Raw genomic sequence first — 26,194 nt, 5'->3', positions numbered from 1 at the left:
AAAAAAATGCATATAATTTCTGGCCATGACCAGAAAGGAAGAGAAAGTTAGGATGGAAGAATAGAGTACGGTAAGCTCAGAGCCTCATGCAGTTGCACTCTGCTCTGAAAATGGGTACCGACAGCAGCCTGCTTCCACATGTTGATGGGAGCACTGCAGGCCAAGACAGTGCAAAGGAAAAGAATCAACTCCACATAGACACCTTCTATCAGATAGATTTATGGTCAGCCCAATGAAGGAAATGGTTTTTATCTCAGCAGAAAACTCTCAACTGTTACTCTGAAGCAGGGAGCACCCCTTTGGGTCTGTGAAAATCTCTTTGCCGAGCTGCTATGGGAACTACTGGCTGGGTTGAGGATGTTCCCCACCAAATTGATATTTCAGTCAACTGATCCTCCCAATAAGATACTTTTTTTTTTACCTGGGCATTTATTTAATGTACTTGGAGACTTTTAAGAAGAAGAAAAAAACATTATTCTCTTAAGTAAAACATGCATTCAGGTTAGTTAGCAGGTAACTTCTAGATGGGAATTTTTAAAAAGTTACCTGTCTTGTTTCTGTCACTTCATGACAGCTATGAGCCCTTAAGTCTAATTATCTGTTTTTAGTGTGTTCTGATATCTGCTTTGGTCAATTTAGTTAGTTTTCATTTACTGCCACTTCTTGGAAGAAAATGTATCCATAAATCATTACAGATTTTAATTGCCATCTCAATAGTTTGTAAGCTGAGCTGACGCCTTGGTTTGGAATGCAGCTTGCATGAAGTAGTGCTTAAAAGACATTTCTGTCCCACACCCCATTCTGCCTGAAGATTTGGCAGGGGTCTGACTGTTGTCAAGAACAATGCAGGGTTAAAGGCCAGGTGGAATTGTGGCCAGATCAGGGCATAGCAGGTTGGAGAGATGAAAAAGTGTCTTGCTATTGATTATACATTGATGTGGTTTTTTTGTGCCTCAAATATCAGAAGCACGTATGAAAGTGTGTGTGAGTATGTGTGCTCTTGGAGAGCTTTTAACCGAGATTTGCATGCGCATCCTAGATTAGAGGCAGATGAGTAAGCCTGTCTGGTTCTGAGCATGTCACCCTTCTTAGAATTGGAAGCTATGGCACATGGATTTTGTTCAGGACACATTCATAGAGCAGCATCTCTAAGGGATGTCTCATCTTTATCGTCTGGTCTGCCCATTTCCATTCTTCAGCCACCTAAGGCATACATTGTATCATGCAGGTGTGTGCAGTTTTCTAAACACAACTCTTTTGTGGATTAGTGTAAAAGGTGTAACAGTGGTTGCTGCTTATTTCATAAACCTGTGTATCCATCTGTATTTTGGCAAGGTTACCCAATACCAAGGGCCATAGAGAGAACCAAGCTGAGCTCTCAGCCCTTGTCTGTGCTACCTCACAGAGCTTGATCTCTGAGACAGGGGAGGGCAAGTGATCTCAAAAGATGTTCACTGGTTCACCAATATGCAAGCTGTATTCTTCTTAACTGAAACATGTGAATGGTGAGGAAATGTATGGAGATATTTCAAAGTCTTCCTTAATGCTGCGCTCCATGGCTCTGCACCTAGTGGTGGCATCCTCGTTCATATAGCAAAATTCAAATGCTGTAGGTGAAGATGAAGAGCTAGTGCTAGAGCAAGGAGAGAGGAAGGAAAGGAGAGGAAGAAAACCGCTGAAGACTAGTGTTGTTTTACTTGAATGAACAGTGCTTATGTAGGTGTCCTTCTGGAGAATGCCTTCTATTCCTTCCTGTGAATCAAGGGCCTTTTTTTCTCTTTCTGCCTCTGAGTTCTGCCCTGCAGTTTGGCCGTCGCTTTGCCTCTCCTTTAGTGTCATCTCCCCTTCTCTTCACTCGCTAGTTGAGAGTTCCCATCTCCTCTGGAGAGCCTGTGGTGTGTGGTTCTGCTTGTCCAATAGGGGGGTGTGCGTTTCTCCACATCACTGTCCTTTTCTCTTGGAGGCTGGGAGTGAAACCTCAGCAGCACCGCCAGCCTTTGCCAGCCTGAGGAGTCGCAGCCTCCAAGTTTCTCCCAGCTCTTGCGCCTTCTTTGTGGCATTGTATTCTGCACATTGGGCTGCCGGGAAGGACCAGACCGAGACAAGATTTAGAAGAATTCTGGTGAGAACTATTTCAGAGGGATATGGCATTTTAAAAGAATTGTAGTAAACAAACAGAATTGCAGAGTCAACAAAGATAATTAGCATAAACAATGTCGTTTTAGGACAGGTGGTTTAAAAAAACAAACAAAACAAAAAGCCCAAATATGAACCCAATTTGAATTCTGCCAATTTGGAACCATTGAACCTTAATCTGCACCTCAGGAGCTCAACCCAGGTTTGTTGATAAACTTGTTAAAATGCATCTTTTCTGTTTCTTTTGTATCATTTTCTGGTTATTGTGCCCTTTTGTCACATAGCTTGAAAATAATTAATCTATTACAAGGTAGTTTAAGGACTTTTATATTCATAAAACATGACAGAAGGAAAATGAAAAACAAAAGCTTCCGGGTGTTTATAGACATTTCAGCTCAGTAGTGAAGCCTGAAATGAGTTCAGGCTGGAGCTTGACTCCCTGTGTCCCGGATCTCCAAACCTCCTTCTCTCTCTCTTTGATCTAAGAATCATTTGGATAATTCAGCTCTGCTGTGTTATTGATACATTTGTCATTGTCTTGTTATTCTGAGTTGCTTCTCTTTTTCTCTGGGTCTGGAGAGTCAGTGGGTGCATGTGTTTCTCGGGGCTGCTGCTTCTTGCTGCTTTCCTCTGCTACTTGGAGAAGGGGGGATGGCAGAGACTCCAGCGATGGAATACTGAGGTTGCTAGTGACTGCGAGCCAGTGTCTAACCCTACCATGCTGTCCCTATGAGTTTAAATCTGCAGTCGTTCGGGCTTATTACTAAATGACGTTTTCCGTAATGCCTTGCGTGGAAATGTTTTGACTTAAATGAAATGTGGAGTGTGGGTGAAGGGAAAGCTGTTTATTTTTCCTGCATTAAGGATGAAAAGTTCTCTATTGGAGTTAAGAGATTTTTTTTCTCCCTTTCACGTTCTCTTGGAGAAGGAAGACCTGGGGTTCCAAATGCTTCTCCCTGGTCTTCTGGTGGCCTTCTCCTCCCTGAAGCTGAAATGGGAGCATTTGTGAATGAGTTTTAGTTTCTTCGAGTTATATAAAAAATGTGTGTAAACTAGTAAATCGTGTCTCATTCATGTGCTGTGGAGATTTCTCGTACTTTATGGACAGAAATAATTTGGCTACTAACGAATTAGGGCTACCTGCCAGGCTCATCAGGAGCTGTAGGTAAGGAGATCGCTATGAGGAAGCTGCTGGCAGCCACCCGGGGAAAGTTTCATGTGTGGCCGTGTTTCTATTTCTGCCCTTCACATCTCTGAAAGAATGTGTGTTTTAGAAAAGAAAATGTTCAAAAACAGAAGGCATGCTTTCTCTTTCACAGGCATGGGTAGTAGAGCAGGGACCTCTCTCCCTGCGGAGGCCCCTTGCCTCACTCACCTTGCCTGCTCCTCTCACTCTTCCCTCCTCAGAGGGAATGCACTCAGAACTGATGCATGGGAAGCTGCAAACTTGAGGGCAGAGAGCATCCTCTAAAAGCTCCCCTGCCCTGGGAGGTGCGCCATTGGCACGGAGGGAGAGACAGGTTAGCTATAGCCAAGAACACTAGGAGGTCCTGAGGATGTGCCTTCTCATCTGCGATTTAGGAAATATTGTTGAGAAAAGACATGAGAGGGTTAACCAGCTTTGCCTGTCCTTTTTATTTTTTTATTTTTATTTTTAATTTTTGAATCCAGAGAAAAAGGGGACAGACAAGCAAAAATTTTTTTTGATACATTTTTTATTGAAATTTATTTCAAATGGTACTCAGCGTAGACTTAGCACTGATTTTGTAGAAGGGAGTGACCAAAGGGGGGTGCTGAGCTGTCTGAGAGCTACTCTGTGACTTTTGCATATGATCTGTTGAAATCCCATTTTAATAAATTATATATAATGTGTGTATATAAGTATATATATATATATATATATATATAAAATGAAAAGCCATCCTAATGAAAAGGAAGCACAGACATAAAAAATGACATGTTTTGTAAAAAAAACATGAAACAAAAAAGTTCTACTTGGTGGCACTGATTTTTCATGCTACATTAGTAATAATCCATTGACAAAGTTCTAGATCATGTTTGCTCTAATTGTGGAGCTGAAACAATTGTTTGTTTGCTACAATTCTTCCTTTCCTGTATTTGCTCTGGGCCAGAGTTTGTTGGGCAATAGTCTACAAAGTCCAAAGACTTTTTTCCCACTCCTGTCCTATGCTCCTGTGTTGTTGTTTTGTTCTCCCTTTTAGAACATTTGCTATTGTGTTTCATAATATGTTTGAAAAGGGGAGACATCACCTAAAGTTAAGAATAAGGGCTCAGCTCTCATCTCCGCACTCTGCTGAAGCCTCTCCAAGATACCCTGAGCTCTTCCCGTTATTTAGCAGAGGGAGGAGTGGCCCTGTGGTCCGACTCTTCTAGCTCTGTTAACTCAACTTTGATCTTATGCACCTTAACTGAGCACATAGTGTCAGATTTTCATGCCGGCACCATCAGGATGGGAAGAAATCTTGAATAAACAAAGTACTGATCATGGATAAACAAAAATGAAATGAGTTCTGTTTCTCAGAGTGAGACTCCCACTTCTCTCTCTTCCTAATTTGGGAATTGTTTCTAGATTCTGGAGAATTATGGGATATACGTCTTACTAGGGTATTGTTTTATAAACCCTAGAGTTACTGGAAAATAAAATGGATCTGATTTGACAGATAAACAGTTTAAGAACATTTAATGTTTTAAAAGCATTCTTCTGGGGAATAGAAACAGATCCAAAAGACACAGAAGGTAGTTTAGAGAATTGTGTTATCAAGCATAATGGGTATACTTTTATGAGTAGATTAAAAATAGTCAGAAGTGACTAGCAGCAACGGGGTTATCTGGGGAGACCCTGTAATTATTCCCGTACACAGAGGTGGAAGCAAAGAGAACCTCTTTTACTCTCTAGGTGGTTGACATCTTGAATAAGTTCTACTCAATTCTGATGGTGTAGCTTGGGGAAGATCACCCCGAGAGGAAGAAATACTTCCTAGAATGCAAACAAGATTCATTCTTGTTTCTCCTGTAATGCAGGATCTCTTAGAAGGTACCCCATGGACATAGAATGACAAGCTAGCTTTAAAAAGCCGAGGATGGTACAATGGGGCATTTAGAACTGAAGGGGCCGGAAGATTGAGGTGTGCTTCCATAACATTTGGGGATTGTTGAGATTTCCCGTTCAGATGAGAAAGTTAAATTTAGAGGCCTGGTGTCTACACAACAATACTTTGTCAATTTTAAGATAGTCCCCCTAAAGAAGAGATGCCTTTCCTCTCGATTGGCCGAGGATTTCATTTGTCTGGCTCCTTGTTGATGTTTTGGTGTAGTGTAGAAGACGGAGTTAGGAGTTTGACCTGACATCTTGAATTTCCCTTTCAAACTAAGGCCTCCTGGAGCCTTAAATGTGGGATAGAGAAATAGGCTAAGAAGTCTCAAAATCTCTCCTGGAAAATTTTGTCACTTTGAAATGTATTTGAAAGGTTTCCAGCTCCTGACTCCGGAGGTCAAAATTCTTGCATTTATTCTTTTGTTTGGAGATGGAGTGTGTCTCATGGCTGGCCTTACTGCACGTGGGATCACAGTAGAGGATTTGTCAGTTAGATGCCATCATACAGGCGCAGGCCGCCGTGAGAGATCTCAGGGTGTTCATCTAAGTACCATGCGTGGCTCTCATTTAGAGTGACGTGACAGGTATTTTTTTATGAATTAGATCAACTAGGTAAAAACACCAAGCTCGTATTTTATATGCTTAAAACTCTCAGGTGCTTTAGATCACTCACTCCTGTCAATTACAGACATCCCAAAGGTGAATTGTGGGTGTGCTGAACAGAGTGCTGGTGTTGTTGGGAACATGAAGGCCGGAGACAGTGCCCAGCTCAATGGCCGACGGCGTGCTCAGAAAATAAGAGAATCGACAGCAAGATCAGACAGGCGCACAGAATAGGTCTGCGCGTAAATACGTAAAACACTGAGCTGTAAGGGAGCAAGATTAAGGAAGATTAAGAGTGAGCGACTAGGAGAGAACTTCAAGTGTTTCTCCAACTAAATTAGAGGGCGGTTATTGCGGACGCCAGGCTAGCCAACTGTGTGTGCTTCAGCTACTGCTCATGGACCTGAGGGGAAAAATGGTAAAACCCCCAAGACAAGTAGGGATATGACAATCAAAGAAAGAGGCATTAAACAGTTGTTTCATTTAAGAAGATGAGCTTTCCATATTGTTAATATTTTGCATTTGGCAGACTGCACTCTTTTTTTTTTTAACACCATTTGAAGGGAAAAAATGTGTAGTTCTACCATCAGAAACATAATCTTTGATATCTAGCTAGGGACCTTTTGTATTATTTCTACCTTGAGACCATATTGTGGGGGGATCAATTTGTGTTGAACAAATTAAGTTTTAAATATAGAGTCATATATTTCAGATAATGTAAGAATTGTCTGCATACAAATTATTTCTTTGGTGAATGGTTACAATACTTTCTAGCTTGCTGTTTTGAGTTTAGAGGAAAAATGAGTGTTATCCTCTCATTTCCTTTGTGAAGATGTAAAAGTTATTAGAAAGCCAACTTATAAAGAGACATATGAAACCAAAACTGCAGTTAGTACCATGACCAAAGAAAAATGTGCAAATATCCTCCTTTTAGAGCAGGAGGAAACTGTGTGGGGACAGTTGAGCTACTTGCTGGTAGCATGTCTGATGTCCTAGCAGTTAGTTACATACGAGGTTGGCATATGTTCCTCGTTTAAAGCACGAATTTTAAGTCTGTGATGCACGAATCACTCCAATTGCTTGGGTTTTAGCCATGTATCTCTGAAGTGGGCTTTAAGAATCAGTATAAAATTATTTACCCTGCCTTCTAAAAACTCTTATGCTTACAAAGCTTTAGGAAACATTTGGGTATCCCTAAATGAGATCTGCTGAATTCTTACTATCTGGAAAGTGAAAAACGTAATCTGGACTTTAATAAAAGTATTTTTTGTTTGACAAAATGCCTTTCACGTGTCTGAAAACTAAAACTGATACTTGTCAGAAAGCGGTTAGCCAATATCTCACTTTAACTGTTCATATAGCTACCATTTTGAAACACTCTTGATGCCTGGTGACTTATATCTTAATTCCACCAATATAACTTCGGTTTTATCTGTTCACTATTAATAACTAAACATCCTAAACATATCTCTCCTCATTGCACAGTCAGGAAATCTAATGCACAAGTAGTTGTTTTGGTAACTTTTTTCAGTATATCAAACAGATTTTCAAATTTCTCATTGCACTAATCTTTAAGCTATGTAAATTAAATTGTATTTGAACATAACTACAAGAATGAATAGCTTTAAAAAATATATTACTGAACACCAACAAAAAACTGATTTTCTGCGAATGAAAGAAAATCACATACAGCAATGCTTCTTAAACTAGTGTTAGCACAAGTAGTCTGAACTTTAGAAAATGCTAAGTGACTCACAGGAACTATTGTGCACGTAAGTCCTGTGTGCTGTGCACGCTCACAGTAAAATCAAGACGGAGGATTTCCTCCTTATTTTTGAACGTGGAGAGGAAAACAGGGAAAATATACAGATTTCTTTTTATGGGCAGCTTTATAACACATGACAAAATCACCCAAGAAACTGGTCTCATATTTTTGATATAAAATTGTTTTCCACTGATATAATCTGTTGAAAGCCAGAAGCCATCCAAAGTGCTGATACCAATTTAAGAAGATCATCTCCTGCCTTAATTATACATGTGGGAAATGTTAGCTGAACATTTTGTGGAGAACACTGACTACCTTCCTTACCAGTTGTCTGAAATACTGCTAATGATCGACACGGTGCCAGTGTTTTGATGGCTAGAGCCTAGGATGAACATGAATACAAAGAACACAGTTGGAAAAAAGCACACATTTTATACAAAACAGATTTCAACCATCTGCTTGACGCCTAAGTATGTGCTATAGGCAGTATATGAAAGAGACCACTGTCCACGTTATGAATGGTATCACGTTTATTGGAACCTTAGAAAACCATAGGGTTTCTGAAAGCATGTAGAACCAATGATTCTCTTCGGCTAAATAACAAAAACAGGACTCAGCCAAATTTTTGTTCCCTCCACAATCTATGTCAGTTTTCTTCTAGCAAAAGGGTTTTTGCTAATAAATCACGTCCTAGTGCTACTCATTAGGGTATTATAGATAGCAGACAGCCTTCCGCATGTGACCCCAGGGAGGGGGCCCAGGTGGCCAGGAGACAGAAGACTGTTTGCTTAGGAATAGGTGAGAGCCCCAAATCTGTCAGAGTTCTGTTCTCAGCATCAAGTCAGCATGCAGGTCCAGGGCTGAGACACACTCCTGAGCTCAGTCTTTTCCCGTTGCTTTTGAACTTAGAGAATCCCACCAGAGAGGTGCTGGGTCACCATGGCAGAAGAAAAATCCTGAGGTATAGGGAAAATGAGAACATGTAACCCATTCCTTTTACCCCAAAGCAAGAAAGGGGTCCCCACAATGCAGAGGAAACTTGGCTAATGTTAACTAGATGATTCACATGTGTATTTTTTTTTAAATAAAAATAAAAAAGAGATGACATAGTAGCCCTGAGTACCTTGCAGACAAAACTGGTTTTAGCAGGAATCCTTTTACTCATGTAGTTCCTTTAGCTGAAACATGTTTTATATTTGTAGGTATTAAGAAAATCAAGTTGCCAAAACTGAATTCTCTTACTGGATCATCTAGTTTACTTGTATGGATTGAATGATATCTATTGATACTTTTTCTAGCCCTTGATGAACAAATTATTTAGTGCAATATAAAGAAATATTCTAAGAACCTCAACTAATCACTGCCTTCCAACATGGCAACCAGCACCCAGGGTCTCTGCTGGAAACACAGCTAATGGAAGGAAGATGCCCAATAGTTAGGAAACACACACCAGATTCAAAAGCTTCAAAGAGAATGATGGGTCTGAATTTATCCCTTTTATTCTTGATTCTGTACTGTCATACTGTTTGGAACTACAGGCTTAGGATATACTATTAAAATTATTTTCATGTGTTTTTGCTTTGTTAGTGTGACTAGCAGAGTGTCTGAAATTCCATCCATGGCTCCTGTTCTCAGCTGATTTCACATTTCTGTTGGATGATGTTGTATATGGTCTGTGCATGGGGAAAGGTGAAGACGTTTTAATCCATGTTCCAAGTCTAGAAGCTGCCAGTTCAGAGGCGTAGGAAAGAGCCAGGCAGATTTCAGGGTTTATTAATTGTCTCTGCTCTTACTTCCATAAGAAGGTGATACTTTACACATGTGTGTAATGAGCCTTTTGCCTGATATGTACTATCAGTTCTAGATATGCAGTTCTAGACCTGTGTAGAGTCATGATGGCAGCAGAGATGCTTCAGGACCAGATTGGCTACTTTAGAGATTAAGTATGTGAAAGGGGCGATTTATATTTATTTTCTATGTATATGCCACCGTGCGCAGCTCTCATCTCTTGTGGTTTAGAGGAGTTGGTGGTTAGAAGGAAAGCGTCAGCTTTTGTCTCCAGCTGATGCTGCACATAACTTTCCGAATTGACCCACAAGATGCCATCCAAGCTCTTTCTCTATGCATATGGAGACGCACTTATAAATATAGATGTAAAGATAGCACAAGCGTTCGGCATGTACGTGTTATGTGCCAGACTCCAAGTCGCTTTGAATGCCTTCTTTATTCTGTGTTCACGACACTCTTGCTTTTCACCATCTCCCAACCTCACACAGGCAGAAGAGAAACACAGAGCTAGTTACTGATACTCTCCTGGGTATTGGCTGTCTGAGTGTGACTTACCAACCCTCCAGAACCTTCTCTTTTATTAATTTTCTTTCTTTATTACTTTATCTTATTAAACTTACTTTGTGGCTTTGGGGTCCCTAGAAGAACCACACAGATCCAAGATGAGATGTTTTCTTGAACTACAGCCCTGGTGCTAAAGACTTCCTTACATTGTCATCCAGTTATTAATTTAGAAAATAAAGTGCTCCTGTAACTTTAGAATTTAATATGTGTTTTGGAAGAAAATAGTCTTTAGGTATTTTTAGGCTTATGTTTGTGTACCTACTATGCCAGACATTACTTTAAATGCCAGTTTTGTGTTTAAGCTCATGTATTAGACATTCCCTGCACTAATTGGGATGCTAGTTAGTTAGTTAGTTAGTTAGCTAGCTAGCTAGTTAGTCAGTTAGTAAATTAATTGTTACCTCGCTTTTTGTTTTCCAGGCAAGGTCTTACTATGCAGCTCTGGCTGGCCTGGAATTCACAAGGCAGCCTAGGCTCTTCTCATACTTGCAGTGATCCTCCTGCCTCTGTTTCCTAGATGTTGGGACTGCAAGCATTTGCAGCCACACTCAAACTGTAGTATCAACTTCTAGAAACCTGTCTGGAATAAATTTATTCATAGCATAAGCTGGTGTGGCCAGTGGATGCCCGGATGTATCCTAAGAACACCTTATGGATGCTTGCATGGAATCTCTCCATGGAAAACTCTTGCTGAGACTGTGAAGCTGTAAAATGTCTCTAACGTCTCCCTCCCTCCTTGAATCCTTCCCTCCTCTCTCCCTCTCTCTGTGTGTCTGTATTTCTCTCCCTCCCCTTCCTCCTCCTCTCCCTCATACTCTCACTCTCTTACTGTCAGTACCTTTAATGTGGATCACCTACTGAAATCAAGTTTTTCCACAAGGACCCTGGCTTGTTAGAAACGTTACTTGATCATTTTTGTGAGCTCAGCAACCAGGCACCTTCTTTATAGTATCCTGGGTTGTAAGTATGTGAGTATTCACAGCTTCTGTGGTGATATGAATATCAAAATGTTTTTTTTTTTTTTTTATGAGTTGGCTGACAATGGTATATTGAATGTGAGATTAATCCTTTGGAGAAAGTTGTGACCCTCATCCACTGACTTGAGGGGTAGAAGGAGAGCAATGAGGATTGTCAGTGGGAATTTAAATTGTGTCTGACAATAAAGTCATACAATTGGTGATCCAGCGGAGACTTCATGGACACAGGCCAGCTTTTGGGGATGGAATTTGCCTTCATGATTTTCACTGAGTGGGTTGTTCAGTTTTAATGTGAGATTCGCATGTACTACTGTAGGTTTGAAGGGACCCACGTCTTTCTTCTTTGTTTTATTTTTGATCTTTCAAGCATTGTTCCAAAGGTAGAGTGTTCCAAAGTCACGCCTGAACTTCTGTGCTCTCTGCCTTTCCAACACCTTACTTAGTAAAAAATAGACATCTAGGATTGGTATTACAGGTGGATTTTGGAGTGACTGTAGGAATGCCCTTGAGAGGACCACCATTCATTAGTGAGGAGACCTTCCCCAGTTGAATAAACTCCCCATGACATCACTTCCTTAGGTAAAGTTGATACCATAATAGTCTCCATTCCATAGGTCAGTTTTATTGCTCAGTAAGAAATAAAACCATGTGGTAACTCCTCCCTTTAATCCCAGAAGATGGGAGGCAGAAGACGGTGGATCTCTATAAGTTCAAGGCAGCATGGTCTTCTCAGTAAATACTGGCCAGACAGGATGACATAGTGAGACCTTGTCTACAAGTTATAAACAGAGAAAAGGAAAAACAATATATGTACTTAAGCTTGTTGAGTATGTAATGTACAAGATGACTTTTCCTCAAGCTTGGAAAGAATTCCCAGAATATTTCATGAGTCTGTACTGATAATGACACTTACTAGATCTGACCTGCTTCCTGAAAGAACAACAACCTCCCCCCCACTTTAGGCTTGATTTTTGTCATAAAATGATGCATTTTATACACACACATATATATTTGAGACATACATCTGTATTACAAACTTTTTGTACACATTTATTGTATGTAGTATGGCTATTAAGAACATACATTAAATGCAATATGTACAAAACAATAAGCCTATGAACAGAGATATATGTGTACATGGCTTATATGCACAAGTATATGTATAGATCATGCATATATCTCTGTTTGCATTATCAATGTATGTATGCAATATATGTATAATATAAAAACTTAGTGGTTCTTGGACATATTTTACATGTATGAATGCATATATTGATAACATGTACCTTATCAGTATATAATTTCTATATGCATAATAATAAAACTTTAGTGATTCTGTGCCATATTTCATATGTATATATGTGACTACATGTGTATACAATGAATTTAATAATTTTTTTATAGAATTAAGACCTTGGCTAGAAATAACTCTGAGTTCTCTGTACTCATGATGAGTTATTTTCTCATGAGAAACAGCTCGGGCCTTTATCAGGTCTTCACAGTTGCTCTTGAGAGGCCCTGGTTGTCTTAAGAATGATTTATTTTATGGCTATTTAATACGTGTCTAATAGAAGAGTTGCAGAAAATTCGAGAGCCCTTATTCACATTGCCATTTTTAGTAGAGACCAAATAAGAGAAAGAATGCTGGGTGATAACGAAGTTAGTCGGAGACGGCACGTCTATAAGTAGCTAAACTAATGTTTGCCAGGTATGTAGATTTCTTGGTGGAAGGATACAGGCAGAGATCTAAGAAAAGGCTAACAAGTCCTGTAAACTGTCTCCTTTAAATAGCAGTTGTTACATCCAGGCTGTTGCTAAGAGATGGGGACAATCAGTTCTTGCCTGAGTTGTATTCTTGCCTAGATCTGCGGCCCTCCCACCTCTGTCCTTAAGTTGACTTCAGGTTTCAAAGTGCACAGAGCCAGAGCAAGACCTGCCTAGGCACGAGCAGGATGGAGAGCTTAGAGCACAACGTGGAGGGCCATCTTCACAGGAAGCTGCTCGTTCTGATGGGTGGGAGGGGGTTATTTGTGATTCTAAGAAATAACTGTGTCTTGCTGGGCCCTCATTGTCCTCCAAGCATCACTGTAACTTAGCAAAATGTCTTAAATTAACAGATAGCACAGCTCGAAGTTCTCCCATGACTTCATTGAACTTGGACTTGGCATCCACCCAGCCACATCCACATTCAGGTGATTCCTCTGGAAGTGTTTAGTGAGGATTTGCTGTGTGAACGCCGTGTCTAACTGCAGAGAAGGACTGCTCATTGAGACGGAGAGGGTGAGGAAGGGTGGGGCTCATGCTGGCAGGAAGAGTAAGAAAGCAATTTCTGTGCTTATGTTTATTAGATCAAGAACTTCATTTTTAAAACACCACTGCTTTCACATGTAAGATAAAGCTCACCCTACAGTCTGATGTTTGTGGTTGAGGCATAGTTGTTTTGAAGATGTTGCTTATAAAGACAGCTAGTTACTTGTGGACAATATAGCAGGTTCTTCAGCCCAGAGTACGATTTTGTTTCAGTTTTTAAAATCAAAATTTGATCAAACTCAGATGAACTCCAAGTAAGTCAAATATGGAAGCCATCTTCATTTGCTCTGTTTCTGTGTATAGATGTGCATGTGGGAGGGCCATATGCACACACATGTGGTCACGTATGTGGAGGTCAGAGGTCATTGTCAGCACCCTCCTTCATCACTCTTCCCCATATCTTTTGAGGCATGGTCTCTCATTGAACCTGCATCCTTCGATTCCACACTGGCCCTTTTGAGCTCCAAGGACGTGTGTATCCCAGCACCAGGGTCACAGAGGTGCGGTGCCACCGCGCTGGGATCTTACATGAGTGCTAGGGATCAAACTCAGATCCTGGCCCTAGCTGGCATTTTCTAGGCCTCCAGCTCCCAAGTCCTCACTTTGTTTTTTATAATTAAAAATAAATATAGACGCACAAATATGAAGAGTGATTTAAAGAGCAAACTAATTCCACTGGCAACCTTTGTCTCTATTCTTCACATCATTTCTCCAAGTCACATGGAAGTTTAGTCAAAGGCTAAAACCCTTGATAAGTATGAAATTCTTTCCACACATGTAACACTGCTATGTCAGGGAGGCGATACCCACACAGCGTGGATGGGCGACACTCAGCCCACAGCGCCTTTTCTATTGGTTCCTGCAATGCTTTAAATAGCTTTGTAATTAAGGATTGATGGCAGCACTGCACGTTGCATTTGTTGGGCATTTCTTCTGTTGCATGTGTGAAGTGAAAATGGTTTCTGTTTGTGTTGACACTGATGTGCAGAGAACAGCTCAGGAACACGGCATGCCTTTTCTGTCACTCAAGATCATAGATTACAGTTCTGTCAGAGTTGGGTGTATTGGACTCTTGCAGACTGGATTTGCAGAGGGTCATTTTATGATTGGAGAGTTTCAGCTAGGGAGCCTGGCCTGACACAGAGCCTGTTTGTACAAGGGGACGCCCTAGGGGAAAGTATGGCTTCCTGTGTGCATGAAGCCATCAGAGTTTACCTAGACCATCGCTATGTGACCATAGACACCATTTTTTTTCTGCTGGTAATTAAAACAAACAAACAAACAAACAAACAAACAAACAAACCTGATTCTTAAGTTTGTGTTCAAGATATCATGTTGGAAGTCATACTTAAAACATACGTTCTTTACTTTTCATGCAAAACTATGTGTCAGCCGTCTCAGGCAAAACAAATTCACCTTTAACCCTGTTCTCTGCTCACTGACAAGGTTAGAATCAGAAGTGGTACGCATTATATTTCTGGAAATCTTTTCTATCATAGTTGCTTTTCTGTATTGATTCTATCACCTTAAAAGATATGTCAAAGAACTCAGGATGTCATTTAGTTGGGAAATAAGTGCTTGCTTGCCTTGTAGAAGGCCCTGGACCTACATCCCTCCCTGCATTGTAAGTACACACACACACACACACACACACACACACTCACACACTCCACACTGAATTGTGTGTGTAGTGTGCCCATGCACAGTGTGCATAGACCTCTCTGTTATACATGTGCTAAATAGGTTCCCTTGAGTAAGTTGTTTCACTTTTCAATTTCTGCCTCAGTTTACTCATTTGTACCCCTTTAAGATGAAACACTTGGTACACAATGTCATGGGTGAGGCCGTGACTGGCTTTTGTCATATCAAGTGATCCATGTTGCCTGTGGCAGGGGTTCAGTCTGTACTAAGTCTGGATCACAGTGTCACAGAGGGACCTAAGCTGCCTTCCAGCCAGATCCTACACTGCAAGGCTTTCTTTATATACCAGCCCTCGCCCCCACACCTGGAATAGTCAGGGAACACTCTCTTACGACTTCCCAGGAGTGTGTTCTTCAAAAGTCAGAAAGTTAAAACCAACATAGTCATTGTCGTTTGGTAGATTAGGACAAATGGCATTTTGTGAATGCTGTGACAACATTCACTCTGCCAGATTTCTGGATTCAGGTACATTTTAAACTGTTCAGATGGATTCAACAGGAAGCACCCACCCAGTATGCCTGGACAGTTTATGGAACAAAGTTGGCCTCACTAGCCGAACAATTCAGCCATTTTCTATGCATGGCTCCCTTCTCCCTACATGACTCAACAGCATTTCCCTCTGTTGGTTGTTTATTTACTTTGCGTGCCCTTCATTCCACCAAGGGCTGTGAGGGACACTCTGGGTTGGGGGGTTGGAGTTGAAGGAGGTGTTGTGTGGCCAGAATGAGGAGAGTGGAGCAAAGCTGGTGAGGGCCGTGTCCACAGACTGTGGATTCTCCCTTTGATGAAATGCGACCGCTGAGGGATGATTTGATTCAATTAAACCCTTAAGTTGTCATTATCCTGTTCATTGGCGGAGCACGATAAACCTCATTGCGAAGTACTAAATATAACGCTTTTTTGTTGGTTCAATACAAGCTGTCATGTTATGTTAGGTCTCAAAAATAGTGGTTCTAAAGATAGATTTTCAAATGTATTAGATATCCTTAGGTAAAACTCTGCCTGCTCATAAAAGCTAAGACTGCCTTGTAAGCATAGATTATACTCACTATTATGTGTGCTGTTTAAGTGTGCTCTGCGGCTTCACCAGCAGCAGGGCTTTCTGTTATCTTTCTCTTCTTTCTTGTTGTAAAGTCTTGTTTTCTCAAGCTGAAAGGTTAGTTTTCTTTTCTCTATTAGCTATTTCTTGTAAAACGTTCACATATAGATCAGCCCTGTGAAGTATGAACTTTGTTGGCTCCTGAGTTTAATTACCTATCCAGCATTGCCTGGCCAGGACTATAGAATCCTCTATGAGGCCAACGCTTCTGACCACAGGTTCAGTGGGCCAGCATAGCTCCTGCTGGGTTTCTCAAGGGAAGCCTCTGTTCTTTTCAGGACATCCAATACTCAACTCTGCTTTTGACGTTGTCGTAGGATTTGAGATTTTATATCATCCTGTTGATTGTATGTTAATGAGAAGCTAATCCTTATTTGTGGATGAAGGGTCATTAGTATTAAGGTTCTCTACACAGAATAATTCAGATTTCAGGCTAATTAAATATTAAGATTTTCAGAGTTTGATTTTTTGTTGATATTTTTAAAAGTCACTAATTTACTATAATTTTAGTTTGTTTATTATTTTAGTAATTAAATTTATTTGCCATAAATTAATTATTTATGGGACAACAATTTTAAGATAGTAATGGATAATAGATGAATAAATTAAGACACGTATGCTAGGTCTATTCTCTCTCTCCTTCCCTCCTTCCTTCCTTCCTTCCTCTCTCTTTCTATCTTTTGTTTGTTTCTTTCGTTTGGTTGGGTTTTTTCCTGCTGAACCACTTAGGCTTCAGGCTGGCCTTGAAGTTGCCCCATTTTCCAGGCTGTCCTTAAACTTGATATCTCTTGCCTTAGCCTCTGGAGTGGCTGGGACTGTAGGTGTGTGTATCTCCATGCCAGGATTTTAGGCTTCTAAGTAGGAGTCCCCATTTCCAGCCACCGGTTATAGCCTGCTACTTTTAGTACATATAAGACCTGGTATTCATAAAGATCATTGTCAGATGTATAAATACAATTAACTAAAATAAATAGTAAAAACCAGAAGGATAAAAGTGCATGCTTTGCTCTACCCAAACTACAATAAACATTAATTTCCTTTTAAGAATAGATGACTATTCTGTGTATATAACGATGATGGAAAATTCAAAACTTGTGGTACTTTATAATACATATATGCTTTTCTGTGCTGTTTCAACAGACCGGGATATAGACATATAAACTCACCAGATGCTTAGATGCCAAGCAGGGATATAACCTCTTGCCTCTGTAACATCAGTTTTCAGGACTTGGGAGTTAGCATTCAATTGGCCATACAGAAGTGAGCCCATAGACACTGAAACTAAGGATTCCTGGATTACTGCCTCAGTGGAGACCTCTGATGGTAGCTGCTGGGTGTGGGAGCACAGTTTTTTTCACTGCTGAATGCCCTACAAGTCAGGGCTTTTCCTGATCCTGGCCCCATTCAGACTCGTTGACTCTTTTTCTCATTTTTCTCTGGGCTGACCTGCCTCCTAAGAGATTTTGTTACACAGTATCCACCCACTGTCCCTCCTTGTTGACCCTGTGGGTCCTGGTTGGGTCCAGCCTGACTGGGAGACACTATGGCCTGACTCCTGTAGCCCTCTGCATAGCCCTGCATTGGTTGGGTGTGTACCCCATGGCCATCTTATGAATGGATATTGTGTCAATCCTGCCAACCGTGAAGACTGCTTTGAAACTGAGGAGCTTAAAGGTGAGCATCTTCATAGCTTTGTGAGGCAGTCTACAGTTTGTGACTCATAGTATAAGCACTTAAGCCATGGTCTTTAAAGCAAAGGTCAAAGCAGACTCTGGGTGATTCTTGGAGACAAAATGAAAAGAATTGGTACTTTGTAAAGATGGCTCCCAGAGGCTGGAGAGCTGGCTTTACAGTTAAAGATGGATCTTGACTTTCTTCTCTGGACTAAGATCTAGATGAGTAACTTACCCTTAAATTATGATGGGGAGAGATTGTCTTACTATGACATAGCTCATGAGTCATCACCATTTTCCTCAATCATCATCTTAATAAGGTGACAGAAATAACATTAATGATGGAAAATATTGTGTCATGGTCTTGGGTTGTGTAGTCACACAAGGATATGTACATACAAACTTAGAATTTGAAATGGGAGAAAGGAAGGGGCAGCAAAGGGAGGAGGGGAGAGAGGGGGTGTTTCCTCGGACAGATAGCATGAAGGAGGAGGCGAGGGCACACCCGCAGAAATGCGCTGTTTTTCAGCCAAGTGACAGACTTCCAGAGGAAGCATGGCGCCTCTTTATCCCTGGGCAGGACCAGAGCCTCTGTCCTTGAGTCTGGGCAGCTTATGTTGGGTGAGGACAAAGCAGTTGCTATGCTTTCAGGGGCAGTGAAAGGAAGATTGTCAATCTATAAGGACTTTTGAGGAGTGTATGTGTTCATGTTTGCAGGTATGAGGGTGGTCACGGCACACACATGGAGGACAGAGGTTAGCGAAGAGTGTGTATCTGCACCCTCCAGCCTGTTTGAGATGGGATCGCCTGCTGTTTGTTAGCAGGTACACAGGGTTAGCTGGCTCATGAGCTCCTGCGTGTTCTGTCTTCGTCTCCCGTCCCAACATAGGGGTTCTGGGTTTACAGATGTGTGCTCTATCGCTTGGCCTGAGGTGGGCTCTGGGGAGCCTAACTCAGTGGCTCAGCTTGCACGGTGAGCACTTCACCCACTGTGCCGTCTCCCCAGCCCTTCTAAGAACTTAGAATGCTCAGACACAGAACCTAGACTCAATAGTTCTGGACAAACAAATCAGGTGCTGTCTACTTTGAAAAATGAAATTCTTGAGCTGATTGTTCTAATTTAGCCTTGATTTGTGTAAGCTAGATCCTTTGTTTCTTTTCACCGTTTCACGGAGGATGAGAGACAGACACTGTGAGATAGTTTCTGGCCTGTGACAACCAGTGCTCTGGGATAGATGTGTAGGACCCCCTGTCCCCTGGTGTTGGGAAGACCTGTGCTCTGCAGGCATCTCTGTCTCTGGGTAGGCAGGCTCAATGGCCACCTTACCCATACTGCTACACCTTCCAAAACACGTCTGGACTCTTTTATGATGTTGTTGTGGGTCAGAAGTGTACGTGTCAATAGTTGGAGATGCAACTTGATACTTTGAGGAAGTGGGGAGGGGACAATTGGTCTTTTTTTCCCCTTGACTCATGCTGAGATTTAGGTGTCCTCTTGGAAACAGTGATTAAAAGCAGGTTGAAGCCAGGAGTTGCTAGGATGCTGTGTCGGCTCACATGAACATGATTACCATGAAAAGCAGGCGTTCCTCTTCTGTCCTTCCAGACTCATGTGTTAGAAGTCCAATGAGAAACAAAAAGCAGAGAAGCTTGGCCACTAGCTAAGCATTAGAACACTTACCTAGCATGTGAGAGACCCAGCTCTGTAGAGTGAAAAAGAAAACAGACTTTCTCAGGGTGGCTTCCTCTAATTATTCATTTGATGAGAGAAGCCATTTTTGTATGTGAGGGCTTACCATTGGCTATAAAATTGAAATACCTGTGCAGAGAGTCAAGAGATGGAGACTGGAAGATCCCATTCTGTATTTTGCCATATCGAATAGAAGACGTAATAAGAAACATATGATTATGGCTAATACCAGGCTAATTACCCGTATGGGGTAAGGTCCCATTACAGCCTGTCATTCTCCTTACTAAGCCTGCCCCCAAGAACAAGCAGGGGGGAACAGGGTGTTGGTTGCTGCTAGCAGCACACATCCTAACTGACAGGTGCCCTGTGACTCTCCTTTCTAATCGATTTTAATTTTCACCATTAGTTTTTTCTGGTTGTCCTGGGGTTTCAGCAAAACAGCAAAGCACATGAAACAGTGTCAGAATTATACAGCCAAGCATGGAGGCTGTCAGTGTGTTTCTGAGATCACGCTATTAAAATGAATGGGATAAACAAATTTTATATCACTTCCTCAACAATGCTAAAGAGTCACTGAGCATGGTGGCATCCTTAATGACAGGAAATCTACTCTGAGTTCAAGCCTGGTCTATGTAGCAAGTCTTAGGACAGTCAGGGCTATGTGGTGATGAAACTCTGTCTCAAAAAAGGAAAATAATAATAATAAAAATCAATGAGTGATTTTCACACAGATCTCTTTGGGTGACATTGTTTGTCACATAGGAAACTCATTCTGAAGCAGCACAACACGGTCACGTGGAGGAAGCCTTGCAGATGAGGTGGGGAAGCAGCGTGCACAGTGGCTTTCCTTTACAGAGAGCCACCAGCCGTTTGCTTGACTTCATTGTCCATCTTCATATTCAGCACGGCTTCAGAGTTTCCCATTGCATATCTTCACACTTCCAATTATATTTCTTAGTTTGTCTTGCTATTGAGAAGTGGAGCAGTTTCGGGTACATGGTGCATGTAGCTGAGCCATGAACCATGTTTGAGAGCCATGAATCCCTGTTTGAGAGATGCCAAGAATGGCACAGATGTGTCATCCACTCTTCAGTAAAAAGTAATGTCATTCATTAAAATAATTCACATATAATTCGCATAGTTTTATCAAGGTGTTGTATGTCTTTCTAAGTGTTTGAAACGTCCCTAGTCCTCACAGTGACACAGAGGCAGAGAGAGCGTCGTGCTGGTGTGTGAGGTTGTCACCTGTGGTTTGTGGCCACAGTATAATGTAACACTGACAAGATAATTAGAAAGGCTCAAGCCCATGGTAGCGTAGCCATGAGCGTTTATTGGCATGGTATGTAGAAAGGACCTGGATTTCCTTGAGACAAGAATAAAGGAGGTTTAAAGTGAAAACGAGATGGGTTTAAACATACCAGCTTGACCAAGCTTTGCTTTAGGTTTGAAAGTGTTGATTTTGTTGAGGTATGCTAAAGTCAGCAGCAATGATGTACTGTGTACTGTGTATATGTGTATTCATCATGTATATATGTATGTAGACATATATATGCATATACAAACATACATAAAGATATACATGTATTTATAAATGAATAAATAAGTAATACTCTGCTGTATTTATTTGTGAATTCCTGTGAATTTTGAATTTTTTTAAATATTTTTTTAAATATGTATTTTAGTAAATATTTATTCATTCTGTGGTGGTATAAGAAATGTCAAAAGAAGGCCAAGGGTATTGTTCAGTGTATAGAGAGCTTGCAAATAACTTGTGAAAGTTCAGTTCCCGGAACTCACAGGAAAAGCCAGGCGTGGTGATGCTCCCTTGTAATTCTAGCACATCCCTGACCTTGCTAGCGAACCAGTCTGGCCTCATCAGGCCAGCTCCAGGTCAGCAACGTACCTTGTCTCAAAATAAATGTGGATGGACATCCATACACACACACACACACACACACACACACACAAGCACACAGGTATACACACAAAGTGCTAAAAAACTGGGAAGAAAAGACATTAGCATATTTGGTGTTTATACAAAATTTTATCCTAATTAGTTAAAATTATGTAAAATGTTGTTATTTGTGAGTTGAATTATATTTTTTTGCCCAAGAGGTGTCCTTGGGCCTTTAACTTACTCTGTCTACTACCCAAGGAAGCAGTGCCCACAGCTGTGTCCAATATGAAGAAAGCAATCACCTGCTGTCTATCATGCCACTTCATCTCTGAGAAAAGTTTAGGGGACATCACTGTTCCTTTTGAAAGTTCTCTACATTAGAAAGATGACTGTAAGAAAATACAGGCTGAGGAATACTTCGCAGGAAAGACCATGTGCTGTTCCTGCCGAGGATGCTGGGAGTTCTGTCCCTTCACCTACATCAGGAGGCTCAGACCACCTGTGACTCCAGCTCCAGGGAATCTGACACCATGTTGTAGTCCCCACAGGCACATGCCCAACGTATCTCTTCCACCTCTCACTCTCCAATAAAAATGAATTTTTAAAAGAAAAAATGGGCATGCCTCAGCTTTTATTTCAGTACAGCTTGACAATTATTTCTTCACCAGATTCAAAACCTCTAAGCGAATTTCATCAACATTTATGGAAAAGGATGGAGGAGAATCCTCATTCTGATCCTATCATGTGAAAGGTAGAATTGTGTAAATAAATACCACAGACTATGTTGTCCTGACGCCCATAATAAGTACCACAGACCCAGATTGCCATAGCAACTCAGGGGAGACAAAGACTGAAGGTAGAGACCCAGAGATCCAAAACGCTGTTGAGCACTTGGTGAGGAGTAGAGAGAACACTCAGCAGGAACACTGGCGCATAGTAGGAAGAGCTTAGGGTTAGGAAGAGCCTATTGGGACCACAGCAGCACAGCTGTACTCGGGGGACTGAGCCTTTGTGCTCGAGCACAGCCTGGGCGCAGGGTCTAGGCTCTTGCATGTCTGGGTGTGGCGCCCCTCCCGGCTTCTGGGCTTCCTGCAGTGCTCGCTCTTCCCCTGCGGTAGTGCTGGAGAAATCTTGAGTTCAGGGATGTACACTTCCGCAGGTAACACCTGGTTATTTCGTCTGTCAGTTCCAGCCTGTACCCTCATGAATAGCTACTGTAAGTTTATTTGCTTATTAGCTGTGTTCATGCATTTATTTATGTTACATCAAATATCAATTGATATCTCGTTACCGTCTGAGGCACTTCCCTTGACGGAATAGGGAGAGTGGCATATCCCCTCTGCCTATTCCCTTTCCTCTGAAACCACGGGTTTGAGCAGAGTTTCCATGCGCAAGCTTGTGAGCGTGTAAGGAAAGGCTCCTCTGTCTTCACTTCCCCACCACACACATTATCAGTGCCCCAGAATTACCTACCGCACGTATCAGATGTTAAAGGTCGCCGTGGCTGTGCCGGTCGCCGAGTGTCTTCAGTGTGCCACGCATGTGACCAGCGTCACCCGTTGATACGGTGCCTCCAGGGTTTCACTTTCTCTGTGGGACCATCGTCTCCAGTCTGCTTCTCAGTAAAGTTGTGCAAAGCAAATGTAGAAAACTGGAGAGAGAGAGATAGAGAGAGAGAGAGAGAGAGAGAGAGAGAGATTTGTAAGTCACAATGACCATGAGTAAAAACGGACGTCCTTTCTCCATCTTTGTATTTTACACAAATACTTTCCTTTTTCTGATGGTGGTAGTTTTGTTTGTTTGCTGTTTATTTTTGTTTTTATACCAAATCCCAGGTTTATTTTGTGGGCTGTCAATGCTCCATTTAAGAGGGATGGGAATTTATATCCTCTGTAAGTGTGTTGAATTTCAAAAGCATCTCAGAAATATTTTTGCATGCTGAATGATAGATTGGTAATCAATGGAAGAATGCATTAGATATTTCGTTCTTTGCTGTTATTTTCTTTCTCTTCTCTTTTCTTTTTTAATCAAGGCTGAACAGGAAGCTGTGCTGGCAACCACCACACTGGGTGGAATTCAGGAGGAGGTATGCTAGGGGCCAGAACAAAGGTCTCTTTGGTCTTTTATTTAAACACACACACACACACACACACACACACACACACACACACACACACACACTCATTTGCTTCCTGTCTGACAAAACTGAGAACCCAGGAGAAATTTGTTCTGTGTTTTCAGTAGCACATCTTTTAGTGGTGAAGGCTACAATCAATCGCTTTTTATTCTTTGAAACAATTTCTTACAAGCTTGAAAGGCAGTGATTGCCGTTTTGGATAGAGTGAGGGAGTTTTACTTTGGAAAAAATAAATCAGTAATGGAGTTGAGGGAAGGAAAAGACAGAACAGCTTTTCTCGCTTCCGGTTTGGATCTTGCTGGTGGCTCTGCCGCTTTGCCTGCAGTGATGGGTATTGCCAGAACTCCGGGAAAAACAAAGCTAAAATGGCAACATCTCCCAGGAAAATCTGTAAGATTGTAGGAAGGCTGGGCGGCAGTGCGAGTTGGAGAGCAGATGCCTTTGGTCTGAGTTTCAGTCCTTACAGTCTGTTTGCTTTCTTGCTTTGAAATATTTTTTGTTTCTACCTCCTTGGTTTACAGAGAGCCGAGGAGGCTCGTTTTTGTTGTTGTTTTGAAATGTAAGTTTGCCAACAAGTGAGACAGAAAATAACTGCTGTGACAGACATGTCCCCGAAGACCTTTGCTTCTAAAGGAAATGCCTCTGGTTCTTGTCTAAAAGCAGAGGACCCAACACTGGAATACTATTTTTTTTTTTTCAGTCTGTGGCATAGTATGAAAATGTAAAACTGTGTCTTTGGACTAATTTTTTAAGGTCATATCAACTTTGAGGCCTCAGAGAAATAGTTTTTCTGCTTCCATATTTGCATCTTTTTATTATCATTCCTACAGCGGGCATTGCGCAAGGGTTGAACAGCTGCTTTGAATTCTACTTATGAACGGAAATTTGAGGTTTCTCAAATGCCCTTATTGAATCATGATCAGCCTCCTCTGATTGACGCTCTGCTCTGGTGATTATGTTATACTCCTTTATTAGGCCTCTCTGGCAGGACGCAACCTATTTTAACCTAAGGTCGCTTTGAAAAAGTGTAGTAAGTAGGAGAATTGGATAACGGAACTGTTTCTGACTACATTAATGAAATCAGTGTTGGAGATAATCAGGATTACGACAAAGTAAGGATTTTATACATCAGACATCCAAGCTTAGGACCTGTGGCCCCATACCTGCTCCTACCCTTGATGGGTGTCACTAATAAACAGAGCCCCTCTTGAAGAGAAAACTTTCGTTCTGAATTCTGCTAGTTCATATTTGATGCCCTTAAATGCCCTGATTGTGAAGGGCCTGAAATATGGACAAGTACTTGCCCAGTTTTCACGGAACCCTGTGTTCCATCTGCATGAAAGCATACAGCTCCTTGGGCAGGCCTGCAAGCCCGGACTCAGGATCTAAAGTTCCAGGTCATCCTTAGCTACACAGTGATAAGAGGTCAGCCTGGGGTATATGTGATCCAGCTTCATAAAACAAAATTCCCCAAGAATTCGCATTAAACACATTTACTATGAAAATTTGCCACAGGTATTGTTTCCCAGAGGTGTTTCCTAGCTGACCTCTTCTCCAGCTCAGTTTAGGGCAGGCACATTTCGTGGAAGGCCTGTCCTCAGCTGCCCAGTCCTTTTTTTGCTATTTTCTTTCCGCTTTTTCTGGGATACACAGCGCTGACATTACGATGCTCCGTGGGTCAGAAGGCAGAGGGACTGAGCTAGAGGAGAAATGTCGTGATCCAATGGGAACTGAGTTTGACAAAGCAGCCAGTTATTTCTCTGGAACATTCTATGTAGGAACCAGAACACCTAAATTCTACAGGACCATGATAAAGTTTGTTGCTGAAATGAAGTGTGCTGAGAGGCGTTTCTAACTGATTAACAAACCTCTGAAAATTAGGAAATATTGTATTGCAGCTAAACTAAAACTAAATGGCAAGTCATTAAAAACATTTAATTTTATGTCTTTGTATTGGCAATTTTCTCTTTATTATCTTAGTTGCATATGTGTGTGTATTATTGTGTGAGGGGTATGTATGCATGTATATACCTATGAAAGAGGTACTCTAGCAAGGAGCTGAGCTAACAGACATATGAATAGATTAAATATTTTGACCCAGCAAAGAGGATCAAACTACTTCAGATAAGCAATGTGCTGTAAGTGAGGCCTTTGTTAATGGAAAATGCCAGTGTAGTTGGTACTGACACCGGACAGCTGGCCTGCTGCTCCCGAGTCCACTAATCACGTCCATATGACTTTCTGGGACCATCTTTGTGGCCAGTATAAGAGTATAAGAGACATGAACCGCAACAGTCTGACTGTTTTAGAGCCTAACTTATATTTTCTAGACTGTCTCCCTCATTCTTGAGTAGGACAAGTGTCTGTTCTAGATTTTTTATTTCTATTTATTTGTTTGCTTATTTATTTATTTACTTATGTATTTACTGCTATGTTTGTTTTCTGTCAAATGGAGCCTCTGTCTTCCAGACGGGCCATGAAGATGTGCAATAGAGTGGTAAAAAGCATGGGGTCTGAGCTGTTAGTCACTGAGTGCAGGATTTTAGGGACACCCTCCACGTCTTGGATTCCCAAGCTCTGAGCCACGGTGAAGTGCCTGTCTGCTGGATTATCACAAAGACCAGATGCAAAGGCAGGAGGTGACAGAGATGAGGGGCAGTCTTACCATGTTATGCTAGACTCCATGTAAGGAGTAGCTATATTTTTTTTCTATCACATTTAAATAAAGAATTATAGATA

The 26,194-nt window shown here is 41.4% G+C and overlaps 1 protein-coding gene across 11 annotated transcripts in view; it reads left to right on the top strand.

Moving 5' to 3' along the window:
• Sox5 (SRY-box transcription factor 5) overlaps positions 1–26,194 on the top strand; it is a 915,630-nt gene that overhangs the window by 551,103 nt on the left and 338,333 nt on the right. The window contains exon 1 of one of the 11 annotated variants that reach the window (XM_060384464.1): positions 1,562–2,122. The exons of the other annotated variants lie outside the window; for them this stretch is intronic. The gene's annotated coding sequence lies outside the window, so the exon portion shown is untranslated. Of the gene's footprint in view, positions 1–1,561; positions 2,123–26,194 lie in introns of those variants that run through there. 11 annotated transcript variants of the gene reach the window in all.

Source organism: Meriones unguiculatus, chromosome 5, assembly GCF_030254825.1.
Source record: "Meriones unguiculatus strain TT.TT164.6M chromosome 5, Bangor_MerUng_6.1, whole genome shotgun sequence".
Taxonomy (NCBI): domain Eukaryota; kingdom Metazoa; phylum Chordata; class Mammalia; order Rodentia; family Muridae; genus Meriones; species Meriones unguiculatus.
This window is presented reverse-complemented; position numbering and strand designations above follow the sequence as displayed.